This window comes from Athene noctua, chromosome 2 (genome assembly GCF_965140245.1).
Source record: "Athene noctua chromosome 2, bAthNoc1.hap1.1, whole genome shotgun sequence".
NCBI classification, from domain to species: domain Eukaryota; kingdom Metazoa; phylum Chordata; class Aves; order Strigiformes; family Strigidae; genus Athene; species Athene noctua.
The window spans coordinates 9,175,252-9,202,106 of record NC_134038.1 but is presented as its reverse complement, the minus strand read 5'-3'; the positions used below and the strand labels follow the sequence as shown (position 1 = coordinate 9,202,106).

Genomic DNA, 26,855 nt, shown 5'->3' with positions numbered 1-26,855 from the left:
GTTGGCCAGACATCTTTAAATGTAGAAATAACGAGCTAATTAAGAAATTAAAATAGAGCTGTCTTCATGGGAAAATGAAAAAAGTAAAACCCAAATAGTCCTAGAAAATAAAAATAAAATCCCTGTCAATGTCAGACTTAAAGTGACAAAATCTGGGTGGCATTTGTGGCTACATGATGACAAGTAATGGCCAAACCACTCACTCACTGATTTAATTTGGGGTGGTCCACTTGAGTTGTTTGGGGGCTGAGTTTCCAGAGATGCTGAGCATCCACACCTCACTGCCTTCCACAATTTTAGCCACTCACCACCTCTAAGAAGCCAGAACAGAATCCCTCAGGATTGCTGTTCCTCAAACTGAGAAACCCCCAATTTACCCCTGTTTCCAGCAAAATCCAGCTTTGGTCTGAAGGCATCTCCTCCCACACTCATACACAGGCGTCGCACACAGCCTAGCTGAGAAAGGGCTTTGCTACCAGTTTCGAAGCACATTGGAAAGGTGTTACAAAAAAGACTTATCATCTCTGTTTTCATCTCCTGACCCACTGAGGCTGGTTTGCTATGGGAAGATTAACCTGGGGCTAAACTCTTGGAGGGGGAAGTGGCATACAACAAGCCAGTTATTCAACGCCCACAATAACTCTTCACCACAAGCCCTTTTTTTTTTTTTTTTTTTGTGATTCCTCCAGATAATGCCATGCACAAGACATGCTGCCGCCAGCTCTGACTCACAGACGGGGAAGGGATAAATGAGCCTGTAGGCTTCCATCTTATTCTCACCCTTACAGAGCTTGAGGCAGAAATGCAGCATCGATCCCTGGGTCCTGACTCTGCTCCTGACTCCACTCCTTCCCTCTCCCAGTGCTGCTCACCATCTCAAAGGTAAATCATTAGGAGTGGGAAGCTGCAGCAGTAACAGAAATGTTGCTTTGTCCTCTGCAGCCCCCTTCATGCCTCCACCGCAACTTTTTCAGGGCTCTATTTCAGCGTAGGTCCTCCAAGCACTTCTTGGGCAGCTGTTCCTGGAAGGGGTAAAAATTAATTTAAGATGGAGTTGACTGCTGTTCCCACCAGTCTTTGCCAAGTCTGGTGCAGCCCTCAGTAAATTTTCAGGCACAATGGACCACATACATACTGAAAAAGAAGCACAAACCATGTAAGGGCTATTGAAGACTAGAAGAAGACTAATGTGTCATGGAGATCAGGGGAAATCCCAGAAGACTGGAAGAAGGCTAATGTCACCCCCATCCACAAGAAGGGCTTAAAGGAGGATGCAGGAAATTATAGGCCCATCAGTCTTACTTCAACCCCTGGGAGAGTTATGGAATTAATCCTCCTGGGGGATATCACAAGTGAAATGAACACGGCTGGGAAAAGCCAGCACAGGGCAAGTTGTGCTTGGCAAACTGATCACCTTCTATGACAAAGTAACCTGCTTGGTTGATGTGGGTGAGCAGTGGACATTGTCTACCTGGATTTCTCCAAGGCTTTCGATATGGTTCCCCACAGCCCCCTCCTAGAGAAACTGGTGCGTTATGGTCTAGACAAGTGGTCTGTGTGGTGGGTGGGGAACTGGCTGGCAGGCCACATCCAGGGGTGGTGGGAAATAACTCTTCTTCAAATTGGCAACCTGCTACAAGTGGGGTTCCCCAGGGATCGATATTGGGCCCAACACTGTTTAGTATCTTCATAAGTGATCTGGATGATGGGATCAAGTGTACCCTGATAAATTATGCTGAGGATACCAAAGCGAGTGGGGAAGCAGACACTCCAGAAGGGAGAGTCACCCTGCAGGAAGACCTGGATAGGCTGGAAGAGTTGATAACAAGAACCTTACGGAGTTCAGCAAGGACAAGAATAAGGTTTTGCACCTGGGAAAACGTAATCCAGGAGTGCAGCATATGCTGGGATCTACCTGGCTGGGGAGCAGCTCTGTGGAAAGGTATGTGGGCACCTGGTGCACAACAAGATCAACACAAGTGACCAGTGTGCTGCTGTGACAAAGAAAGCCAATGGGATGCTGGGTTACATCAACAAGGGCATCAGCAGCAGAGATAAAGAAGTCATTATCCCACTCTACTCAGTGCTTGTCAGGCCACACCTGGAATACTGTGTTCAGTTTTGGTCCCTGCTATACAAAAAAGACATGGGCAGGCTGGAGAGGGTCCAGAGGGCCACAAAGATGATCAAGGGACAGGGAAGCCTGACATGTGAGGAAAGGCTGAGAGGGTTGGGTGTGTTCAGCCTTGAGAAGAGAAGGATTAGGGGACCTTATCACCATGGTCCAGGATTTAAATGGTGGCTATAAAGAAAATGGAGACTCCCTTTTTAGAAGGAGTCACACGGAAAAGATGAGGGGTAATGGGTACAAGTTACTCCTGGGGAGAATCTGACTGGACACAAGAGGAAAAATTTTCACAATGAGAACAATCAGCCACTGGAATAGCCTCCCCAAGGAAGTCGTGGATTCTCCAACATTGTATACTCTTAAGATTCAACTGGACAGGGTGCTGGGCCATCTTGTCTAGCCCGTGCTTTTGCCAAGACGGGTTGGAGCAGATGATCCTCGAGGCCCCTTCCAACCTGGTATTTTGTGTTTCTACGATAAGGGCAATTGAGTTTGCAAATGCATGGTTAGCCATCTTAACACCAAGAAGGTAATAGGAGATTTAAAGTATGAAAAAGTATTTTAAGGGTTATTTGGTCCAATTCACACCCTTGTGCATGTGTTTTTAGTGAGTCAGGCTGTTTCATTTACGTTCATTGTGCAGGGAGTGTTGCAACCCATTGGCTCTGCCGGCATTGCACAACCTGCAGTCACAGCGGTCACTCCTCCACCATTAATGATGGAGTTTGGGGATCCACCAGAGAGCCTGTGCACCCCCCCATCCCCAGCTGTGCTGGGACATTAAGCTGTACTGCCACTTCCAAAGGCGTTCATTTTGCAGTGGCTACAACTGCTCCTGCTGCAGAGCTTTCCCATTCCCACCCACCTTTGCTGACACCAGCAGAGCTGCTAATTTGAGTTACTGCCCCCTACCCCCCATACGATAATCGCCGTCTATAAAAACCCTAGAGGTAAGGGGGTCACATGCTGCTTTTTATAACTTTGCCACCAAATCAGTTTTTAAGAGCCTTTTCTTCCGCTGTTCTGGACAAGATTAGCCACTGTAACTTGATTGTGTTGCTATGGCAGTAATAAGAAAAAAAGTAATTTCTTTTTCCTAAAAAAAAAATAAAATCAATAATTGGTATTACTGTGTAAGGTCCCTGACATTAATTATAAATAAATGTTAGACCTACTAAAATAAGAGTGTATTTACGGCAGTAGGCTGCATGCTGCTGCTGAAGCCTGTGTGGCTGCCATGATACAGATACAAAATATAAAAAGTATTGGGGACTGCAGTTTGCATTTTATTGCCTAGGAAAATGAATGTGTAAATAGTAATAAAATGCACAATTATTTAGCACAAAGCCAAAATACTCTGCAGCATTTAGAGGCTGATGGATGGCTTGCCTGCCTGCTCTAATTTACCATAAAACAAGGAAGACAAGGACGGAGAAAAATAAACAATGGCTCCTGTCAATATGATTAGCTGTGAGATGCCAGGTGAGAGCAGCCGGTCTCCAAAGAGGGTAAGCTTGCACTGTTTCAACTGGCTTTTCTTCGGTGATTTAGCCCAGATTGCCATGCTGCTTGGCAAAGGCAGCACTGCAAAAGCTGAGTGGGGAGGCAGGGATTGATGCTCCCAGGGCCTTTATGTGCCCCATCCCTGGTCCCTCCGGCAGAAGGATGGAGCAGCCACTCGGGGCAGGTTGGGGGCTTCGTGCCTGCAGCAGGAGGAGGGAGTTATTAGGCAGCCTTGTAACAGATTGGTTTCTGGACAAGAAAAAATCTTGCTGGCGCAGAAGTCAGCAGTCAGCTGTCAGGGGCATCACCCGTGACATGATGAGAGGCAGGGAGAGCCTAAAAAAGACTAGGGGAAAAAAAAGGTAAAAGTCCTTCAATGCCATCTGTTAAAAAGCAAGGAGAGAGGAGGGGGGCGGAAAAAGCATTTGAAACACTTTATGGGATAAAGTAAACTGCAGACAGAGCGAGCGCTACCAGCTGGCTCGCTGGCTGCGATTCAGCGACCCGTGGCGATGCCTGCAAAGGAGCCACAGGGACCCAGGCTGGGTCCCAGCAGCAGGGGATGGTTTGCCCGGCACTAGCCACCACCACAGTTATCTGCTGCCTCCACCTGCATCTAGAAGACACCATGCTATTGTCACCCACCCCACTGAAGAGCATTTTTGAGTGTGACATGGGTATATACTATCAACTCTAGGTTTTTATTTGTTTTCCAGCTCTGTATCTCCCTGTAGGCATACAAGCCCAAATTTCACACATTGCCTTTCTCTAGGGCAGAGAAGACGTGCATCCACTCACATTTGCACAACCCCTTTTAGGTCACTGAGGTCGCAGAGATGTGAACCTGGTGCTTAGTGTGATATTACCCGCAGGTTCCCTATGTAGACAGTGGTGCTCCTGCAGAGGGAAGTATTAGTCACTTGTGGATGATGGAATAGGTGAATGGAGGTGGATAAGCTCATGAACAACTGAGATGAGAGCCAGGATGTGCAGCTCCAGCCTGGTGCTAGGACACGTCTCAATCTCACACTTTTAACTCACACTTGTAATTTTGAAGTTAAATTCCTTTACTAAGCAACCATGGTGCAGGAGCTCACCCCTTCCATTGGCAAATGGGGGAGCCCTGCCTTCCCATTTACTGGGCTCCTAATTTAAACTTCAAAATTAAGTGCCTACGGAGAGGCAGCGTGAATAACCCCGAGTGAAGGGGAAGGATACGTTAGCTGACAACAAACACAGATTTTTTTCACTGCTGGACTTGTCAGTGTATTTTGAGCCTGCTCCAAGCTCATGCAAAGCCAGCTGAGTCTTCCAAATTATTTCCACCAGACGTTTTATCCAAATTTCCTTTTTTCAAAATTCAGGATGAACTTTAAGATTGCTCCTGTTTACAACAGTGGACTTTACACGCAGGACAGCTCCTACACATAACAGAATCAGGGCAAAAAGATGCAAAGTAACGGAACGGGGACAGGCAATTTCTATCCAGATCTGCTCCATTCACTTCAATGAGAATTCCAGAAGCATGTCCTCCAAGAAGAATCTTACTCTAGCTAGAGCAAGGGTCCTATGAAGGACTCCTGATGTGGCTTATCAGACATGGTTCAAAGCACAAAGCAACATGTGCCAGGATCTGTCATCAATTACCAAGCTGCAATGTAGAATTAAAAGTAGAGTGCTAAATACTGAGTTCTGCCCTTCCCCACACATTTGCCTTCATAAGAGGAAAAAAATTTCAGCAATCATCAGTATGACTGCCTACTTGGATTTGAAAGCCGATAATAAATAGTACATCTGTCTTCTAGTTATTAACAAAACTAAGCTTATTGCATAATATCTGCTTATTTTTGGAAAGCAGCCCTTTCTACCTGTCCCAACAGTACATTACTGAGTTGGCAAGAGGCAGGAGCTTTTGAGTGAATAAGAGAATTTTTTCAGATCAAACACACTTGCCAAAAATTTCATCTCGAAAGTCTGGGTCACCAATTACACAGTTTTTTGAAAGATGAATTCCCTTGACTTAAAAATCCCCTTGACCAGCTCTGCCACAGCTTCCATTTCATTTGGCTGTGTGTGATGCATGCAGTTTATTTATCTCACAAATTATTATAAAGAAAATTTTGGTGAGGACTCCTACCAGATCACACACTCAGAGTGCTGAGATGACACAACTCCTCCCACCTTTCTTTGCTCAGGACAAGACCTACTGCTCCAAACCCAGGCCCGGTTAGACTCTCAGAAAATGGCTTAAGATGGCATTCATCCTGCACTCTCTGCCAGTTCTGATCCCTGGAGCTGGAGGTTTGTTTGATCCTGGACCATACAGAAGGATGAACCCCCCAGAATACCTTGACTAGGCTTGGGCCCCAGGACATCTCATTCCTGCACTGCCGACAGATCTGCAACAGTTGAGGACGTCCTGCAACGTTTTGATGGCTTCTCTCTGCTGTTCTGTGCTGGCTCACGATAACAGGATAGACTGGTGGTATAGTCTGAATAGCCAGCCCCACTGTGCCTGTCATCCAGTGTTTATATGCCTTAGTTCAAATCTCATAAAAAGCCCAATTGCTGGTCTTGGAACGATAAATCAGCATTTCAGAATTTATTCTTGCTTCCATGCAGTGCTATCAATCACATCCAATATATATTTTATAGTGTTTCCTGTGGTGGGCTGACCCCGGCTGGATGCCAGGTGCCCACCAAAGCTGCTCTGTCACTCCCCTCCTCAGCTGGACAAGGGAGAGAAAATATAACGAAAGGCTTGTAGGTTGAGATAAGGACAGGGAGAGATCACACACCAATTACCATCATGGGCAAATGAGACTCAACTGGGGAAATTAATTTAATTTATTACCAATCAAATCAGAGTAGGGTAATGAGAAATAAAACCAAATCTTAAAACACCCTCCCCCCACTCCTCCCTTTTCGCAGGCTCATCTTTACTCTCAATTTCTCTACCTCCTCCCCTGCAGCAGCACAGGGGGTCAGGGAATGGGGGTTGTGGTCAGTTCATCACCCGTTGTTTCTGCCGCTCCTTCCTCAGGGGGAGGACTCCTCACACTCTTCCCCTGCTCCAGCGTGGGGTCCCTCCCACAGGAGTTAGTCTTCCACAAACTTCTCCAACATGAGTCCTTCCCATGGGCTGCAATTCTCCATGAACTGCTCCAGCGTGTGGTCCCTCCCACGGGCTGCAGTCCCTCAGGCACAGGCTGCTCCAGCGTGGGACCCCACGGGGTCACCAGTCCTGCCAGCAAACCTGCTCCAGCGTGGGCTCCTCTCTCCACAGGGCCACAGGTCCTGCCAGGAGCCTGCTCCAGCGTGGGCTTCCCACGGGGTCACAGCCTCCTTCGGGCATCCCCCTGCTCCGGCGTGGGGTCCCCCCCGGGCTGCAGGTGGGTCTCTGCTCCCCCATGGAGCTCCATGGGTGCAGGGCACAGCTGCCTCACCACGGGCTGCACCACGGGCTGCAGGGGAACCTCTGCTCTGTGCCTGGAGCACCTCCTGCCCCTCCTTCATCGACCTTCGTGTCTATGGGGCTGGTTCTCTCACATATTCTCACTCCTCTCTCTGGCTGCAATTGTCATTTTTGACATCGCCTCCCCTTAAATATGTTATCCCAGAGGTGCTACCACTGTCACTGATGGGCTCGGCCTTGGCCAGCCATGGGTCTGTTTTGGAACTGTCTGGCATTGGCTCTGTTGGACATAGAGGAAGCTTCTGGCATTTTCTCCCAGAAGCCACTCCAGTAGCCCCCCTGCCTCCCCCAACCTTTCCATGCAAACCCAATACACTTTCCTTTGACTTAACATCATTGTACAAAGCACAGTGTTGCAGGTAGAGAACAACACTAGCATGTACCTGAATATGAACAATTACAAGATTTTAGAGTTTAGGGTGTTGTGCTGGATCTGTATCTCTGAATGGAGTTCTCAAGTTATTATGAAGACAACAAAGCCCCTGCTCCATGCCTTGGGATGCCTTAGCCCTCTTGTGCTCAGATAACTGATAGAAAGAAAAAGACCAAACACATTAACCTTGCTGACTCTGCTTAGTCTCGTTTTGCCCTAGCAAGGGAGAGTCAACACTGTAGGAATACATTAGCACAACAAATAAGGCACTAGTTGGCACTTTAAGTGGCTCCTAATGTCCCTCCACAACAGTGCAATGTGCTGTCATCATGACAAGCCAGGCACCAGATGCCTTTATTTTTAATTGCACTGAAGAGATACCGGTCTTACCATTGGAGGCTCTGCCCAAAGGCAAGCCTGCTCACAGCCCCTCCCCAGGCAAATGCTGCTCCGAGATGTCCTTTTCCTGCACACTGAAAAATGTTTCTAGTTCATAAATTCATGGCATGGGTTCAAATGTCTCCCAGAAGCTCTTTCAGTCACAGCCACAAATACGGTTTCTCTCTTCAAATGCTGCATTGGCAGCAAAATCAAAGATTCACCACTGCTCAGCCGTTCCAGTTTGGAAACAATTTTTTTGGCTAAGATTTCTCCAGTCAACCTAATTCCCACTAGCCATCAATTGCAATGGTCTGCTCAGATGTAGGCAATAGCCTGAACGTTTTGTCTACAGAGAAGTAACCCCTTGATTTTAGTGCTCTTGTGAGCTTTTCCGCAAAGGTGAATTTCTCTATGTGAATCATTTAGACAAAACCGTTCTCTCTTCTGGCTCGCTATTGAACTGTCTCGGAGACAGCATTTAAATGCAAGAAGGCAAAACAATAGTATTGACTGTCCTTTGTCCGGGTTTATTTAATTCTGGAAAGCAAACAGTTTGTGTGAAATGCATTCCTAGTAATAAAATCGTATTGCACATTTGCTTATAGAGGGTCACCAGGGAGAGCAAATGTGCCTGTACTCAGCAATAAATGTTTGATTCCGTGTTGCACAGCAATTATTCAAAATGAGAGAGACTATTGGATCCAAGACTGCTGTCCTTTAGGACTCAGCCTGTCAAGTTGCATTGCTTTATATTTTTTATCCAAGTGGATTTAATCTCCACACTCTTCTTATTGCTGGGTGATATTCAAGTCCAAGATGCACTGAGCTTGAAAGACAACCTTTGACTACCAGATTGGCCTTTCGTTGTTAAAAGAAGCATTTCTTTTTTATTATTATTATTATTTATCAATATGCCATAGCACATTAAAGGAGTAAAATTTAAAATGCATGGATTTTTTTTTTTTCTCTGAGAGGACAGGGAAAGACTGAGATTTTAATTTAATCAACCCTAAAATTGCTTCTTCCCTAGCTTTAAAAATGCTGTAGCTTTAGTCATCAAGGGCAAGTTATGATGCTATCATATATTTATTTTCTTTGGGTTTTGTACATACTTTAAAATTTATCAGGGATCTGGTATTTTTCTGTATTCTGAAATTAAACAAGAAGTCGTTAATATATTTTACACATATATCCCCCTACAGATACTTTCTTGACATTTATTACCTATCTAGCCTTGCACTGGATAAACTTTTACATATTGCTCAGCAAAGACAAATGTAACAAAATTCCACAGAGCTTAAGTGGATGCAGAGATGTGTGCCATTTCCCCTTAAAGTAAGATTTAATCAACACAGTGCCACCTCAACCCTGACCAGATGATCAGTCAACACAGCTCTGAGTAATATCTTGGAAAGTCTAAGCCTATGGACAATTACAGACCACTTAATCACAAAATTTAATCAAGATAATAATTAGGCACTACATCCTGTTTAATGCGCAAGGATGTGAGCCTTCCAGCTCCTGCTGCCAGATCGGAACTGAACACAAGAATGGGGGGAAGGAATCAGCAAAGTCAACAGAATATATCCTTGATGACAGAAGAAAAACTAAACTCAAACAGCTTGCCAAATCTTTCAGAACTCCAGCACTTTGTGCCAGTTGAAAACCCACTGTAAAAGATTCTTTCAAAGATCTATTTCTTCAGAAGACCAATTTATTATTTTTTATTTGACCAGGCTTGAGAGATAAAGCTCAGGGTCCTGGCGCAGGAAGTGCTCGACTGATGCTTAGTAAGCACTTTTTGCTCAGATAAACCTTGCCCTGCAGAATGGACAAGGGTGGAAAGGAAAAGCTCTATTAAGTGATTTTTTCAAGGTCAAAATGAAGAATATAAATCTGTCAGTTGGCCACTGTACTACACTGCCTCTGTTGGGTCAGCTTTGTAGGTCTAAACAAAGAGTTACAAGACTCTGTGCTTAACAAATTTTCTGAAGCACATCATCTTTACTGTAAGCTAAGCAAAGTCACTTTCTGGGATAGATGCTATTAAGAGGATTTTTCCATATTTTCCTCTGACTTCAAAGTACCATGTGAGTGTCCTTGTTAGAGACAAGTGACATCCACACATCACTGAGCTGGAGAAACAGTGGCAGCAGCAATACATCTGTAAACATTTTAAAAATCCCTGAAACATGAAGGCTTAGAAGAAAGAGCAGAGGGGTGGAGAAAATGGACTAGATGACCCAGTACGTCACTTCCATTTCTAAATTCTACAAACCCTCTAGGTTAAAAATAGGATGACAAGTAGATTTTTTTTTTTCTTTAAACCTGTGCTATGTTATAGGTTGAGAAGGTCACAAGTAATTAGAGGGTCACAAGTGACTATATATGCTCTGCCTGTGCAGAAAGAATGTGTCCTGGACAGGGTGCTAAACACTGCCTTGTCCTCAGGGCAAGGATTGGCATGTTTTAAAGATCTCTTAGACAGCTTTATATTAAAGATCATGTCCAAAGGAGAGCAACGAAACTGGTGAAGGGTCTAGAGCACAACTCTTACAAAGAGCAGCTGAGGAAACTGGGTTGTTTAGTCTGGAGAAAAGGAGGCTCTGCTGGAGGACAAGACCTTATTTCTCTCTCTACCACTACCTGAAAGGAGGTTGTAGTGAGGTGGTGTCGGTCTCTTCTCCCAGATAGCAAGTGATAGGATGAGAGGAAACAGCCTCAATTTGCACCAGGGAAAACCACTTCACAGAAATTTTAGGAAAAATTTATTCACAGAAAGGGTCATCAAGCACTGGGCTGCCCAGGGAAGTGGTGGAGTCACCATCCCTGGAGGTATTTAAAAGATGTGTAGATGTGGTACCTGAGGACATGTTTTAGTGGTGAGCTTGGCAGTGCTAGGGTAATGGTTGGACTTGATGATCTTAAAGATCTTTTCCAACCTAAACGATTCTGTGATTTTATGATTCTGTGTTAGTCACAGTGGTTGGAAATCAGGTGCTAAGTCATTTGAAACAACATCCCAATATAACCTATGCGCTCTCTTTTCTTCTGTCTAAGCATGGTTTCCTGTGAAAGGAAGGAGGGCAGAAAAACCTACAAAAGGTGTATACCTTCATCACACTGACACACGACCTTTCCCATTGTGGAGCTGGGACCAGTCTCCACCAGCTGGTGATACTGGCTAATAATTTAAATTCAAAAAGTGAGTAGGGGGCCAGCAGAAAACCAACTCTACAGACTAACAGGGAAGTGAAATCCTTTCTTTACACATAAACTTAAAAAAAAGGAAACAAACCCAAGAAAAAGTAGAACTGAATGATGGTAACATTTCAATCTTCAGAGCCACTGTTAGCTGCGATGAATCCCTTTTGTAAATTCAGTGTCTTTAGCTGCAAATACTTATCAAGAGTGTTATTATCAGCCATTGTGAGCCTGTGAACAAGAATTACCACTGTATTTTAATGGCTGCTGGCCATATCCATCAGAAAGGGGACTCTAACAGACACATACAGTTATCATTGTTCAAATTTTAATGAATATATGGCATTCCCATTCATTATTTAAGTGACATTCAGATGCGGTTTCAGTCAAAGCTGCCTCTTCATAAATTTTATTAGCTACAAATGTGCCTTTAATAAAATAATACACTGTGCAAAAATAAAGTGTTGTACTAATAATCAAAAGAAAATGAATGGAAGGAAATAAAATCCACAGTGATAGTATGAACTCCTTATTCACGCAAAAACCTCTTTGATTTAATGGGCAATTTCTCAGAAGCCAGTACAGGAATGCAGGGTCAGGCCCACCAGGCACATACAAAGACACAAGAAACACCTTCTCCAAACTCTTGTGGCTCACACACAGACTGATACCTGATTATGTGAGTTAGAACAGGTCTATCTGTGGTCAGTTTGACCACAACTCAATAATACGGTCTGCAAATCCAATATACACAGCCCTCTGGACAGTTTTACATTCATTAGGACCACACACTTTGGAAAGCACTCTGTAAATTAGTGTTCGGGCTGTTGAATGTGGTTCAATGTGGTTAAGGCTCACTTTTCTCAAGGGTGCTTGTATTTTTTGATAAACTTGTGTGCTGAGGTATCTCAAGTTAGGCACTCACAACTGAAACATCCTAAATCTAATCAGGTTGCAAACACTGGCCGCAGACCGCTTGCTATCCAAGCCAGGAAGCAGCTATTTATTTTCTCTAAATTAATCCCAGCTCAGCAAGACACTTAAGCACGCATCGAACTTTATAAAGACAGAGTGGGTTTCCCACTCACTTAAATAATGCAGATGCAAATGCTCTGCTGAATCAGTTTATAAAAATCCAACAGCAGTCAGTAATAAATAGTGTGACATACAAGAGCAATCTCTGCTCTGAAGCCAGGAGGTTGGAGCACACTGCTGAGATCCGTAATGCAGTGTCCTTGCTAGTGCTGTGGGATTGCCTCCGTTTCCCCACATCCCCCTCTATTCCCCGGGCCAAGAGCCACACACACACTCCTCCTCCTCTCTCTGTCTGGGAATAAGACATGTCTCTAAATAGAAGTTATCTATTATGCAAGATTTATCTTGGGTTTCCCTGCCCCTCTCTTCTAACCGTGCATTCGAGATGAAAATACTGTCAGCTCCTAGGCTGAGTGTCTGAAGCAGGAGGGGCAGAAGCAGAGGTGGTTTATTTGCCAGACCAGAAGGCTTTTCTCCTGCAGCAGCTTTCTATTAAATTGGTTTTCTTTCTATCAGGATAAAAGAGCAAACTGAGGCTTCACTGAAGTTGGGAACCTGCCCCTACTAATAGCATGCCAAAGATGAAGGCAAAACTGGTCTCTGCTAAAGCTGGTCAGCTCTGATAGACTAGGAAAGAGTCAGAGAGACAAGAAGAGTCTCTCTGTTTGCCTGAGTGCAAACTTGCACATCTAACTCCTTCTGGTTAGCAGCCCTCTTCCCACACTGGCACCTAAACTCTGCAGGGACTTTGACTTAAAGGAAAAAAATGTAATAATAATCATAGCAGTAGTAATAATGATAATAATAATGATGATGATGATAATAATAATAATAATAATAATAATAATAATAATAATGATGATGATGTTCCCAGAGGTACCTGGGTGATGTCCCTGCACATCACATCTTGTCAGGAGTGAGTATTTGCCATTCATTTTACCACTGCATGCAACAAGCACCCGAAAATCAGGCATTCTTCTGCCTGTGCTCCCTTGGGGTCTCCACATTATGTATGTTGTGTCCAACACACATGGACAAGATGGGCTTTTGCAGAAAAGTCAGCCAGAAGCATCAGTTTTGTTGAGGATACTAAGGGACATCTTCCCTTCCCACCACTGAATGCTCTGTTCAGGATCTCATCTGCACGAATAATAATCTGTGCCCAGAAAGAAGACATCCAGTACTGCTTGTCGGGTTTTTTATTTGGAGGGCAGGAAGAGCTTGGAAGATACTTCTGAGTGAAGGTTCAAGGTGAAGGATAGTGGAGCACAAGAAAAGTAGCCTCCTTGTAGCCTTGAATATGGCCTTCAAAAAGGCATGACTTCATGCACATACAGGTCCTGTGGAGGGTCTGGCCCTGACTAATGTACAATACATAAGTGATACTTAGTGGTGAAGGAAAAAAAAATCAAAACAGCCCCCTAATATTAGCCAATTTAATAGCTTTAGGAGATAGACCATCAGCATCAGGAAATATGGGGCCGTGGAGAGATTCTCCAGGGCAGAGCAGAGCTTTTATCAGAGTAAATCTGGATTAATTCAGACATTTTTTGTGCATGCTCATCCCAGAGAAACACACCAGTTTGTCTATGCATGGATAATGATTTTTTCCTTCACTTTGGGTAAGCCCTTCACAGATTCCCACCATTTGATCTTGAAGGTACAACTTTGTAAAGAAGTTGCAGTGGGAGGTGGTTAGCCTCCAGTCTGGGTGGAATCTGTCACTGTTGTCATTTTAAAAGGCGATTGTGAGAAGGCATCTCACCCAGGCTGCAAGAAACAGCATCTTAATCTTGAAACTCTTTCTGTTCTGCAGGATTATTTCCATGGGAGTCAGAGGTAAGAAACACCCTCTCCACTGCTGCTCCTCGGGTAGTGTTAAAATGCTCTCCAAATATAAGCAAGGTAATTTCTCAGTGTCTTTGCTAGATTTAAAAAATGAAAATTAAAGCATTATTAGGGGCTAAGGGTCAGGCATATACCCAGCCAACTAGCTGGCAATGACTCCACCTGGAACAAAGAGAATCCAAAATAAACTTTTTTAATGAGAAGGATGGCAAAAAGCCAAGCAGAAGTTGCAAAGGACACCTCATTAAAGAAATTGATAAGACTAAGTCAGGTCAATCTGTTTAAGTAACTCAATGGCTTCAGTCAGATAGGAATAGATCTGTTTAATTTGCCTTCAGAAAAGCAGCAGCACAGTGGGAGCGGAGGAGGAGACCTCATAGGGAGCCATAAGCTTTCCATAGAAGTTGGTAATCATGCGGGAAGTCGCATCTGTGGTTTACTCACTTGGAAGAGAGACATCTCACACAAAGTGAGCTGAAACAGTTGTAGGCAGCGAGAGCAGCCGCACACGAGGAGCGGATCTGCATTTGGCAGCATGTGCTAATACCGTGGGATCTTCCCTGTACAGCCACAGCCTGTACAGGAAACACAGAGCTAACCAAAAGAGCCAGTCTGGGAAATGCAAAAAAAAAAAAAAAAATTTAAACTGTGAGCCAGAACCTTTCTTTTTTATACCTTTACAGCACCAGGAGAGCTTCAGCGTAAAAACCCAAACTGATTTTCTGCTTGAACAAAAAGCTCAGAATATGGTTCTCATTTTGAAAGTCAAGCCCAGGGGCCCCAAACGGGGAAATAAATTCTTGCACTTTGAAAAGATTGCACTAAACTAAGCAGCACTGCCTGGCCTCCATCAGGATGTCCGCTCTGCTTATGCTCACCCATGCTGATGGCAGGGTTATCACTTACTTCAGGATTTCCGTGATGCTGAGAACAACACAGCCACCAGTGTGCTGTGCATCCAGCCTGGAAACTGCCAGCAGCCAAACAGCGTCTTGCTAATGACTGCTGCTTACAGGGCACTGTATCAACAATAATTAGCAAACCGCTGCTAAGCTCAGAGACCTATTTGCAGGTATCTGAGTGACCTCACTTATACCTCTTCGGGGCTTTATTTCATCATTGAGCAGAATAATATCTCTAAATAATTGCATGGTTTGGTCATAGGTAAATAAGAATTTTGCTTCAAAACAATTAAAATAAACCCAAAGCTAGTTTTATTGGGCAGATCTCAGCAGCAACCCAGTAGGAGGTTTTGTCATCTTGGATTTAATCTACCTTTTAGAGATGATGTATAATAAATCATCATAATGGTTAAGAGCCAGACACAGCATAAATGGAGTCCCTATCACCCAGGTTTTAAGCAAACATTATGCTTTATAATGTATGAGTAAGTATGTCTCTCACAGGCTTGTGTTCTTTGCAGGTATACTCCGAGGGGTTTGGTGCATGTCAGCAGCCCCAACCATTAAATACCTGTGGTGGTTTAGGCCCTGCCGGGACCAGGGACCACGTTGCCGTTGTCCCTCCCCCACCCTCAGCTGGTCAGGGTTGGAAGTTAAGCACAAACCCTGGAGTTGAAATAAGGAAAGATTTAATACAACAGTGTAATAAACAATCTGAACAACAACAATAGCAATAACAACAACAATAAACAGTAATAACAATAAACAAGACAAAAGATATACAGAGAAATACAGCAATGGACACAGTCAGCCTTCTGCGCGTGCTCACCGTGACCAAAGCCACAAAGGAAAGCTTCCTGCGCTGCCGTACCGGACCTGACCTCAGCATGGTATGAGTAACCCGGCTGGAGATCCCTTCCCCCTGCTGGGGAAACTTAACCCTACCCTAGCTGAACCAGGACAATACCCTTCACTCGGGTCTCAGAAATCATGAGATTTTGAATTCTTGGAATAGACCCTTTGGTCTCAGCCCTGGGAATCACACCTCAAAGATTCTCCTGCTAATAGGAAAGTTAGAAAGCAACTTAAAACATGAAGCAAGAGATTCTCACATTCCCATAATGGTGTTTTGGTGAAACACCATTAAGATAACCATGACAATATCATGAATCTTATCAACACAGCAATATTCTACAAGACTAAAACCTGCATCTCCAATGTCAAAGTAAAACCCATTGTCTAGAACTTAGATTATTCTTTACCTTGGGAAAAGGTACTACATCACAACTGAAGGCTCTCCTGATTCTCCTAGAGGGGCTATGTTAGGCATGTATTTTATCAGGGATGTGGGGATGCCAGGGGTCCTGGCCACTTCTTGATGCACCAACAGCACCTGCCCTACTCGTGGCATAGAATCACAGAATCATAGAATGGTTTTGGTTGGAAGGGACCTTTAAGATCATCTAGTTCCCACCTCCCTGTGGCGGGAGGCAGGGACACCTTCCACTAGACCAGGTTGCTCAAAGCCCCGTCCAACCTGGCCTTGAACACATAACAAGGAGCCTCCAGTATCCCAGCACACACATAAATGGGATGAAAGGAGGCAAACCCAGCAGATACACAGGTTGGAGGGATGCACATTTTAGCCAGGATTTTGGTTAGATGATTACAACAGACCATTAAGGTGTTCTCCTCTAGTTGGATATATTGTTCACTCACAAAAGAAAGCACACAGGGCCGAGTACCTGCCAAGCCTGTACAGAGCAGCTGAGGCAAACTGGAGAAAAAAAAAAGCCACTGTGAAATCGGAAGGAAGACACAGACACTTATTTTCTCTTACACCTGCAAAACCAAAGCTAACTTCTCTTTTCTCGCAATGGAAAACCTGCAAATGCAGAGCTTTGGGACAAAACCACTCCCCACACTGTGAATACTTAAAAGTGAATGTTTAAAAATCCCATCCCCATCCCCAACTTAATTTCCTGAAGTTGAGTATATCTTGATCCACCTTCTCCTAGCAATTGCAGTTCCTCTTCTAGGGGATGTGAATGATAAAGCAAAGAGAAGGGGGAAAACCAAACCTGACAAATGCTCACGTCCCCAAGACAACCAACTCCGAGCAGGTGGACACAGCTGAAATCACTTGCATCTCAAGGGTGGCAAGAGACGGGTGATCTGGATCTGCAGAGAGCTTGGGTTAGTCAGATTACTTTTTCAGGGCTTTGTGCCAGAACGAAGCAGAACGAAACTGAGATAAACCCCTGAAAGAATGCCCCATACAGCAGGGGAACATCCAGATGCTTCCTGTGCATGAGATTTCAGGGTAGCATAAGATATATATCAGGACACAGGGTCAGCATGGTCAGCAGCAGCAGGTCAGAAGGGAAAACAAATTTAGAATATGACAATGCAAAAGCAGGGCTGCAGGGCAAGTGCTTTGTGCTGGGAAGCTGTCACTCCCTGAGGTCTGGGATTGAGAAACAGCAGCAGCCAGAGCACGGGAGAGACATCCCAGTGCAAAGCTGCACACGGGAAGACAGTAATTTGGGAGACTGTGCGAAACCAGATATTCATGAATGGTTCAGCACAAAAATTAGATATAAGGAAAGTATCACTGTGAAGCAGACTTGGCATTCCTAGCAACATGAAATGAAACTTTTGATTTAAAAGCTAACAAAATCTAAAAAAAATTTAAAACTAAAAAATCAGCCTGTTGATTTTTAAAAATCAGTAAAGTTTTGTTTGTTTGTTTTTCTGGAATCATATGTATCATGAGAGTCTAAGGATCATCCATCGCAGTCATTTTAGACCTCAAAAGAACTGACCACACTTAGTTGTTTGGTTTTGGTTTTAACATAGTTCCTTAAACATCCAAAATTAGGTAATTAAGGAAATAGTGCCTCTGGCAGACATTTGGGCTTTCTGTGGTCAGACTTTCCAGTTACATCATGTGCTCTTAAGCAACGTTTTTCCTTGACTCCAAGTATTTCAGTGTCTCAGAGGATTTTTAGATCACATCATATCTAAGGTGATAGCTGTCCAGCTCGTCACAAATACTCAAAATATGAGTTGAACACAGAGACACACAGAGTGGAGCATCAAGGGCAGAGGTATGATGCAGAATTACAATCCAAAATCTTCTGAATAAAGGTCATGTTTTCACATCCCACAGCTGCATTTGCAAGGCAGTGGTCTTTTTACTTCCCTACAGAATGACCAATATTTTTAACTTCATTCTTTTTCATATTTAGTTATCAGCAGAGAACAGAAATTATATTTCTCTACTAAGAAGTTTCACTTCTGCATTCCCTCATCCCTTCCTAAGAAAAGCCAACAAAACCACTTTTTTGCAGTGACAGTGAATACGTGTAAGAGCAATTTACTATCAAATTAAAGACAAACGTGTGTTATAGTATCAACAGTGACTTGCATACACAGCAGAGCTACCCTACTGAAGATAGCTCTCACGAATCCTCTGCTGCAAAACATCAGGCAAAATCATCTGAACAGTGTAAACAAAGGGAAACTGCCAGACAAATAACAACTGATCAGACATATGCGCAAGAGAAATTCCATCCTCAGGTTATTGCCATCAACTGGTGCTTCAGAAAACCACCAGAAAGTTGCTCTTTAAGAGAGGAGAAGCCATCGCCTCCTCAACCCTTTGGCTGAGCAATACAGCCCAAAGCATGAGATACAGTATCTGGCACATCAGAAACCGTGCTTTTCTGCCTTGCAGCACAGCGGCAAGTTTCAGGGTCAGCCAGACTTTTGAGAAGCAGCAACGCCTCACCGGAACATAACTGTTGCTATTCTTTCATTTCAAGAAACAAAATGCTAACCTTTGCCCAGTGGCAGAGGGCTCACAGCATCCTTTCAAGCAGGGGACAAGGCCAAGTATTAAATACTTGAGTAAGTTGTTTTCTCATGTGGAAAACAAACACTTTGCAGAAGGTTTCACTCACTGCATGTGCGGGCACCTGTGATCAGGTCAGTCTGGATCTCTCATTCTCATCTATGAGAGGGTACAGGGGGCACATGCAGGCAGAAGACACCAGCTGAGTTAGTGTTCAGCTAAGCCATGCATCTTAGAGTGATTAATTATTTGGGATTTGACTCTATATATAATAAGCTTTTATGAAAAAGAGTCTGGGTCCTGGGATCTGCAGGGCAGCTCTGAGTCAATCATGCCAGTAATCTTTTTTTCCTTCCTATGGAAAAAGGAGCAGTTCCTATTAATTTTGGACCATAAAGAAGCTTCTCCATCTCTTTCATACTCTTCCACAGGAACAACACCTATGTGCTAGATGCTTTTTCAATAGATGACACCAAAATACAATGTTTTGTTTGGTTTGGGTTTTTTAAACGGCATAAAATAAGCAGGCAGGCACAGCTCTGACTGACTTTCAGTAAGTTGCAGACAACTCAGCACTGTTTGGGCTCTGAAAGCCTCCCATCAACTTACCTGACAGACACAGCCCTAGGGCTTTAATTCTCCACAGAAGAAGAAAACCACAAAACCAGTATTAGCTCCCTCAGTTTAGATGCCCCAGCCTTTACCCTCTGGTACCTGCATCCCTAGCAAAGAGGTTAATGAGATGTCACTCAGCCATGCTGGGGAAAGACCCTTCTGATCTGTCACACCTCAACACCTGAGCAAGTCATCAAGGCTTCTTTAACTGTCACAGGGATGGTCCCACCTCCAGAGCCTATTTTTTTGACGTTTCCTCTAAAATGGGACAAATCACATGCTAAAATACCTATTTCTCTTTGCAGTCTACAAAAGGAGGACAGATAACCAACTATGACAGCAGTGCATGCGTTGCAGATGCTTGTACTTGGTTGGATGGATCCCACCCTGATCTCCTGCACTCTAAGCAAATTCCCAGTACAGGAAAATTCTCCCTGCTCCAGAAGGAGCACGAACTGCTTCTCCCCTCCCCACACCTGTCCTTCATGCACTCCCTTTCATTTCATAAGGTGAGCAGTTTTCTTCCAATTAACAGAAACTAGAGTATTCTTAAAAGAAAATGAAGCTCCAATTCCCTTGGCAACACCAGAGAATGTACTCCCTTCTGCAAGGTCATTTTTAAATTGTGAAGACGCAGAGGCATATTATTCCCAGTATTGATTGTAGCTCTGTCAACTGGCAGCACTGGGAGGAGACACGTGGAATGGGAGTCTTCCCCATGAGAGCCAGACACGTGTGAGACCTGGAGAGAGACGTAGAAACTAAGCCCTACGCTCAGCACTGAAAGGCAGGGCTTGTTGCCAAACACGAACATGGTTTTCCTTCATATCTTAGTCATCCCACATGTTTGTGCTCCACATTGTACTTCCTAAGGAAATGAGTCCCAGAAGCCAGGCTTTTTCCCTAGCTGTTTGTTTTCTCAGCTCCTCTGAGCACTGACTTTGTTTGACATCTTTCCCTTGCCCATTTGTCCTCACGGCCAGCCCAGGATACCCAGGAGGACAGTGCTCTCAGAACTTCCTCACCTGAAGAGCCACAGAAATGAAGAATAAAGACTTGCCTGGGAAAAATAAATGTACCGGAGCTGCCACAGTGGGGAAGCCCTGTGAACCCGAAAACACCTTCCCCAGCACGAGTACAGTCACCATATCTCCATCCCCCTTCCTAGCACTGTGACCAAGAGCAGACAGAGAGAACACTGTTCCAGGTTTCATCCTGCCAAAGAAAGATGAGTGTTGTGGTAGCAGCTCCCTCCACTCTCCATCACTGCATGTCAAGAGAAGCATGAAAGTAACATCTCTGAGTAGGTACTCGAGTAATTGCAGTCCATATGGCACCTCAGATTACAGAGTTGCCTGAGCATGAGTAATTCCTATGACCACCAAGGTTTTCTGCTTGAAAGGTTGACACCTTTGCAGCTACTGTGGGCCTGGCAGCCCTCCCGTGAGACACTACTGTGCACCTGGAGGGATTCATTCTTGTACCCATGCAACCTTCACTGCTGAAGGGTCATCATAGCTGGATTTCACCTCTGCTTTCATGGGCAGGCAGCCAGCAGCATCCCACTTGAATCCCCTCTCCAAGGATGTTCTTCCACCTCTTTGCCAAGCAGGGCCACCAAATCCTGCTGAGGGACACCTACGCTCAACACACTGCTGTCAGTTGCCACCATGTCTACTACCTATCGAGAGCTATTAATCATAGAATCATGGAATGGTTTGGGTTGGAAGGGACCTTAAAGATCATCTAGTCCCAACCCCCTGCCGTGGGCAGGGACACCTTCCACTAGCCCAGGTTGCCCAAAGCCCCGTCCAACCTGGCCTTGAACACTGCCAGGGAGGGGGCAGCCACAGCTTCTCTGGGCAACCTGCGCCAGTGTCTCACCAGCCTCACAGTGAGTCAAACTCATTCTTCTCATTTAGTATATTAAGGGTTACAAGGTTGTAGCTTACAAAACCAAAACCATTTAGTTAAGACTTTCATATATCAAGAACTCAGGTATCATAAATAACCTGTACAGCAAAAGGAAGCACACTTTTTTTTTTTTTTTTTTTTTTTTTTTTATAAATAGGTATATTTAGGATCAAGTAAGCATTAAACTCTCCTTTCCCCATTCAAAACAGTAGAGTCTCTAGGAATATTACTCTGGCACATTTTAACATCTCATCAGTCATGTTTGTACAACGTGGGATATGGAGAACCCTTAAAGAGAAAGAAAGCCCATAGTGTTATTTATCCTACCAAAGTCTCCTTGTACTGCAGATTCAAAGGTTCCCCATATGTCTTCATTACTTTAAACTTTTGGCATCTGTGAATTCCCCATGGAATAAGCCATCTGCATTTCATCTCTTCAATAGTAGATGCCTAAGGACTATCAATACTTCAGTATACTCTGCAGACCCATCCAGCTCTGTTCAAAAAATTTTTACTGTAATGTCCCGTTTAAAAAAGGGGTAGAGAATAAATATTAATCAAAACCAGACAACCTCTGAAAGAGGTGTAAAGCAGCAGCTACATTCTATAGCTGGCAAAACCACAAAGTGGAGTTCCCAGCTCTTCTACAGCAGAGATAGAAACGAAACCTCGTCTTCAATCCAGTGTCCTATCCAAAGTCTATCCCCTTCTGTTCACTTTAAAAATTAGCAGAGTCTCTATTTACCTAATGTCTACAAACAGGACCCCTTCAAAGGCTGGAATCGGGGATTGTATCACATACTTTTTTTGGAACAAAAATAAAATAAATGTTATCTTGTTTCCCTGAAACTGTAGGTCACCAGTGTTCAGCCTGTGATTATACAATAAAGGATCAATATTGTCACTGAAGCCCATCTTTTCAAAGCAGTGCCTATAGCAGCACTGCAGGTAGACGGGCCAAGTGTTACCAGATGTTGTCAGAAAGTGCAGTTGAGAGAATAATGATTCAGGCTTGTATCGGCAGAATGCATTACAGACATATTCTGGATTTTTCATAAATAACAGACTTCAGCCAGCCAGAAGTGGTTTTCCTTGATCAAGGATGGATTGACAGATACTTGTGTGTGCATCTCTCTCTCTCTTCACACCTTCTCCAAGAGGTACCTTGTGTAGGGAACATCTGCGCTCAGCTTGCCCAAATGCTCCATCTAAACTTGCTGCCATTTTTCTCTCCTGTACATTAGAAGGCAAGAGAGGTGCTCCCATTTTTCTTGTTGTAGATTGGGACCTCACAATACAGACTTTGCTAGTTTTTATTATTCCCACATGTGGCACAGTTCCCCTTCCCGTTGTTATCCACTGACACATTGTCACTGCAGGGGAAAAAGGAAGAAGGTGATAATGACACGAAACACAAGGTTTTAATCTGAAGTTTATTCTTTTTCAGCTGTCTGAGACTGCTTGAAGCGTAAATCCAGTTTTGCTGTTTAAAAAAGGAATTACCCAAGTGACTCACCTCTTGCTGAGAGAGAGACCATTAGCTTGTCCATCACATGCCAGCTTGTCCGTGCTTACAGCAAGAACCTGATTCCTGCAATTTATTCCTGGGTCTGCCATGGATTGCATGGCTTTGGGGAAATCACAATAAAAACTGGAATACTTGACAATTTTAAACTGATGCTTCCCTTCCCAACAGATTCTTCTTGTAGACTTGTTCAAATACTGACTCTGAGATTTTAAACTTTTGCCTACGTTTTAAGTCTCATTCACATAATCATTAGCAGCATTAAATTGGGAGAGAATCTGCTATGAAATTTAGTCATCTGGTACCACGAAAAAGTGCTGGCATGGTTGTTTGATGTTCTGAGAGGGGTGGTAGTCCAAACCAGAAGATACTAGAGCTTTTCAAGTCCTGCTCATTATTTGCTTTGCAATGACACAGGAAACAGTAAGGCCTTTAATCTGTAAGTAATCTTTCCTTCAGGGATCTGGGAACAATCTACAGGATAGGATATAGCAGTTGCAGTATTTTTTTTTCTTCCACGAAATGCTTCATTAAAGTACTGCTCACTTAACAAGTTTGGGAAGAAAAAAAAAAAAGAAAGAAAGAAAAAAAAAAGAAAAATAGGTGATGTGCTTTTTACAAAGGCAAAACTCCTGTACCTCTTTGCTTTTGTGCAACAAACAGCTTGCTTGAGTTGCAGGAGGCTTGGTTTTGCATGTTTCCCTGAACAAGAGGAAAAACCGATTCTCAAACACAAGGGAAAAATTAAGAGGGAAAATGCAAGACAAGATGGCCAGATGAGCAGTTAAAGGCTCTGACACCTTGATCTCAGCACATCAAAGAGAATACATCTACTTACATGCAGACTGTGCTCTTCTCCTAAAAGTACACTCCCCCCCCCCCCCCCCCCCCCCCCCCCCGCCCCCGTCGGTGCACAGATATTCAACTTCAGATCAAAGCATTCTCAAGAACTTGTTTTTCAGCCACTTTCAGTCACCCTCACTCCTTCCTACACCCCTTGATATATCAGATACAGGGCAGCACTAAGGATTATAAATTTTAACGTTGTACATCACCGTGATTGATCGGACTTCAGCAAAAAGACTATAATGATGATTTCAGAAAGAGGGAGGATTAATTTTGGTGTGATACTGCAAATCAATCTTCATTTTAGAGTAATTAATTGCAGCAGCTACAAGACTGGCAACACAGATACTACTGCTGAAGGAACCCACTAACAGTACCGCCCAGGTACCCTGCAGCAGTGCAAGCTACGGGCTTTGTAACTAGGACAGATTTATGATGGGACTCCTCTGCCCAGTAACCCCCACTAGTGAAACAATATTACTGCAGCAGGTTGCCCAGCGAGGTGGTAGATACCCCCTCCCTGGCAGTGTTCAAGGCCAGGTTGGACGGAGCTCTGAGCAACCTGGGCTAGTGGAAGGTGTCCCTGCCCATGTAGGGGGGTGGAACTAGATGAATCTTCAAAGGTCACTTCCAACCCAAACTATTCTATGATTCTGTGATTATTCTACCCAGCCAGCCTACCCCCAAGATCAGAGGCAGAGGACTACACTTGCAGGTTAGAGGAGCAGCAAATACCAGAAACACCTAGGGGAACCATGCTGCTCTTCCAGGCAAAATGGGGTGAAATCCTGGTCACGGCAAACTCGATAAAATTTCTCTCAGACAGAGAAAGGAACTCAATAGTTGATTTGCAGTGGCTGGTTATATTAAGCATACTGGAAAATGCCTTGAAGATCCTGGTTTAATAATTAAGAACATCAAACTTAAACTTTGGGCCAAATTATGTTCCCATTTTAGTTCATTTAGATCTGTGAAAATGAAACGAATTACTCAAGATTTTCATCGACGTAATAAAGCTGGTCATTTTGGCATTGCAGTCCATGGGTACTCATTACAGAAGCTAAAACCACAGGCTCGCTCCAGATGGCTTGTCTCTACAACGCAGCATACATCCAAGGCACTTCATAAACTAATCACCTACTGATCATATCCCTTCAATTAGAAATTACTCAGTATTTCCAAGTGCTGGCATCCATTTTAGAAATACCAGAAAATTATGAAGCTTGGCCAATAATATTCAACTTTTCCTAACATTACAGAAATATCAGCTAAACAACATTAAGCAGTTCGGTAAGGCAGTATAGTTTATAGCTGGCACATGGTGCGTTTGGAAGTTTCTCCACCTCTACACCTGCTGTGGCAACAGCCTTAGTGAGACCAGCTGAGAGCAGAGACAGGGAAAAAATGTCTCTTACCCTACAGTGTGGATAAAGATGGAGAGAAATTTTAGAGCAATTTGATTCAATCAAATAGCAAAAGCTCCAAAGGAAGCTTCAGCACTGCTCTTTCTTGATGAAGCAGGCCCAGGCTGGGGCACACGTTGATGCAGAGGAGAGGATGCAGGAGGGGACAGCTTTGCTGAGCACTGCAGGGTTAGCAAGGGCTTTCATTCCCCCACTAAATTGCACATTTGCTTACGTGGCTGAGCCACTTACTCTGATTTATATCATGTGAATATAGAAAACCAAAGAGGTATGGACCTGAGAGGAGGGGGAGAATGATTATTTTTGGTGGAAAAGAGAAAAATACAGAGCTCACTACACAATTTTCTGGGTTCCTTATAAATACCATAGACACAATGTCATCTGGGGCTTTTATTCTCAATGCAAGCTCCTCAGAGCATTGCTCACCAGCTATTTCAGTTTGAATCAATGAAGTCTGTTCTCCAGGAATACAGTCATTAGGTTCTCCAGCCTCTGCTGATAGACAGGCAGGGCTTACATTAGTCATGGCTAACAACTTGGAGCAACTAGCAATAAAGCTAAATTATGCCTTTGATGAAGTAGCAGACTTCCTTACTCATTGTAAAGAAAATTAAGGGTATTTTCCAGACAAACGGCTGTGCATGTCAAATTTGGTTCAATATATTTAATGCCGTAGCCACACTCTCAGTCAGAAAAAGGTGGCTCAGCTCCACAATATGAGATGTTTATATGGGATAACTGAACCAATGTGAGCAAAATCTTCCTGTACTATACCTTCTTGACCAGTGACCCAGAATTCAGTTTTTTCACTTACACTGGGTGAATTATGGTCTGTAGGTATCCTATGGTCCATAAACACAGGACCCTCTATAGTCATCTAACAACCTTGTATGTGCCTTGTCACTTCCCTTTGTGAATACACCCTGCTAGTCTGCTGAGGCAGCCATCTACCATCTCTTCTCAAAGACAGTAATTAAGACATTTGACTCAGTCACTCATGTCCCCATGCTTTTAGTGTTTATAAATATTAACGACCCTGGTTGCTATATAACACTACTGTACTTTAAAGCTTGGAGCATCTCAAACAGTCATGGCAAAGAGACAGTTATTTGGAAATCAAAGCTGACAACAGAATTCAGTAATAAAATTTTCAAAGGGAATAGGGTGGTTCATTTCAGGAGGCCACCCATCTTGCTCTCTGACATGTGGCTGCATTTAAGTAGTTCAAACACTGTGCAAGTGTGTCACTACACCAAAATTGTGCTTTACAGCCATGACAAATGTGACTTGTTCATTTGAGAATGTGCATGGGTATATAATAACATACCAGTTTCCTTTGGAGCAGCCCTATGAAAAGGTGTATTCTACTTTCCTTTTATCATGACATAGAATATGATATAAATACAAATATGATATAAATACAGCCTTTAAAAATGAGCATGTAGACCGTCAAAACGTAAGCAAAAAGTATATAAATTTGGGGCTGTAAAGGAGTTGGCCATGACAATGTAAAAGCAAACTGTGTTTGACTTCGGTACTTCTCTCAGTGGTCACTAGCTTAACTTGTGCCAATAAAGATCAATTCACAGCAGATAGGTATTCCATAGCCTTTATTCCAGTTAACAGCTTCACCCCATTCTAGGATGCAGACCTTTTCTTACAGATGCCACTCATGGCCAGGGCCCTAGTTTAGGAGCTCAATTTTACTTCACTGCTCGCAACTAGAGTCACTGCAGGTCATTAAGGAGACTTGTCTGGCTGAACAGCTTTCAGAATTGCAATGAAGTAATTATTTAATATCCTCAGACGAAAGGCATTACGCAAAT

The 26,855-nt window shown here is 43.7% G+C and overlaps 1 protein-coding gene across 4 annotated transcripts in view; it reads right to left on the bottom strand.

The window, feature by feature from the left end:
• ST3GAL1 (ST3 beta-galactoside alpha-2,3-sialyltransferase 1) overlaps positions 1 to 26,855 on the bottom strand; it is an 85,087-nt gene that overhangs the window by 43,929 nt on the left and 14,303 nt on the right. The window contains exons 2-3 of one of the 4 annotated variants that reach the window (XM_074898398.1): positions 16,931 to 17,030; positions 15,421 to 16,626 (exon numbers count right to left, since the gene is read on the bottom strand). The exons of 1 other annotated variant lie outside the window; for it this stretch is intronic. The gene's annotated coding sequence lies outside the window, so the exon portion shown is untranslated. Of the gene's footprint in view, positions 1 to 6,647; positions 11,384 to 15,420; positions 16,627 to 16,930; positions 17,031 to 26,855 lie in introns of those variants that run through there. 2 more of the 4 variants (XM_074898399.1, XM_074898401.1) reach the window with 2 other exon arrangements.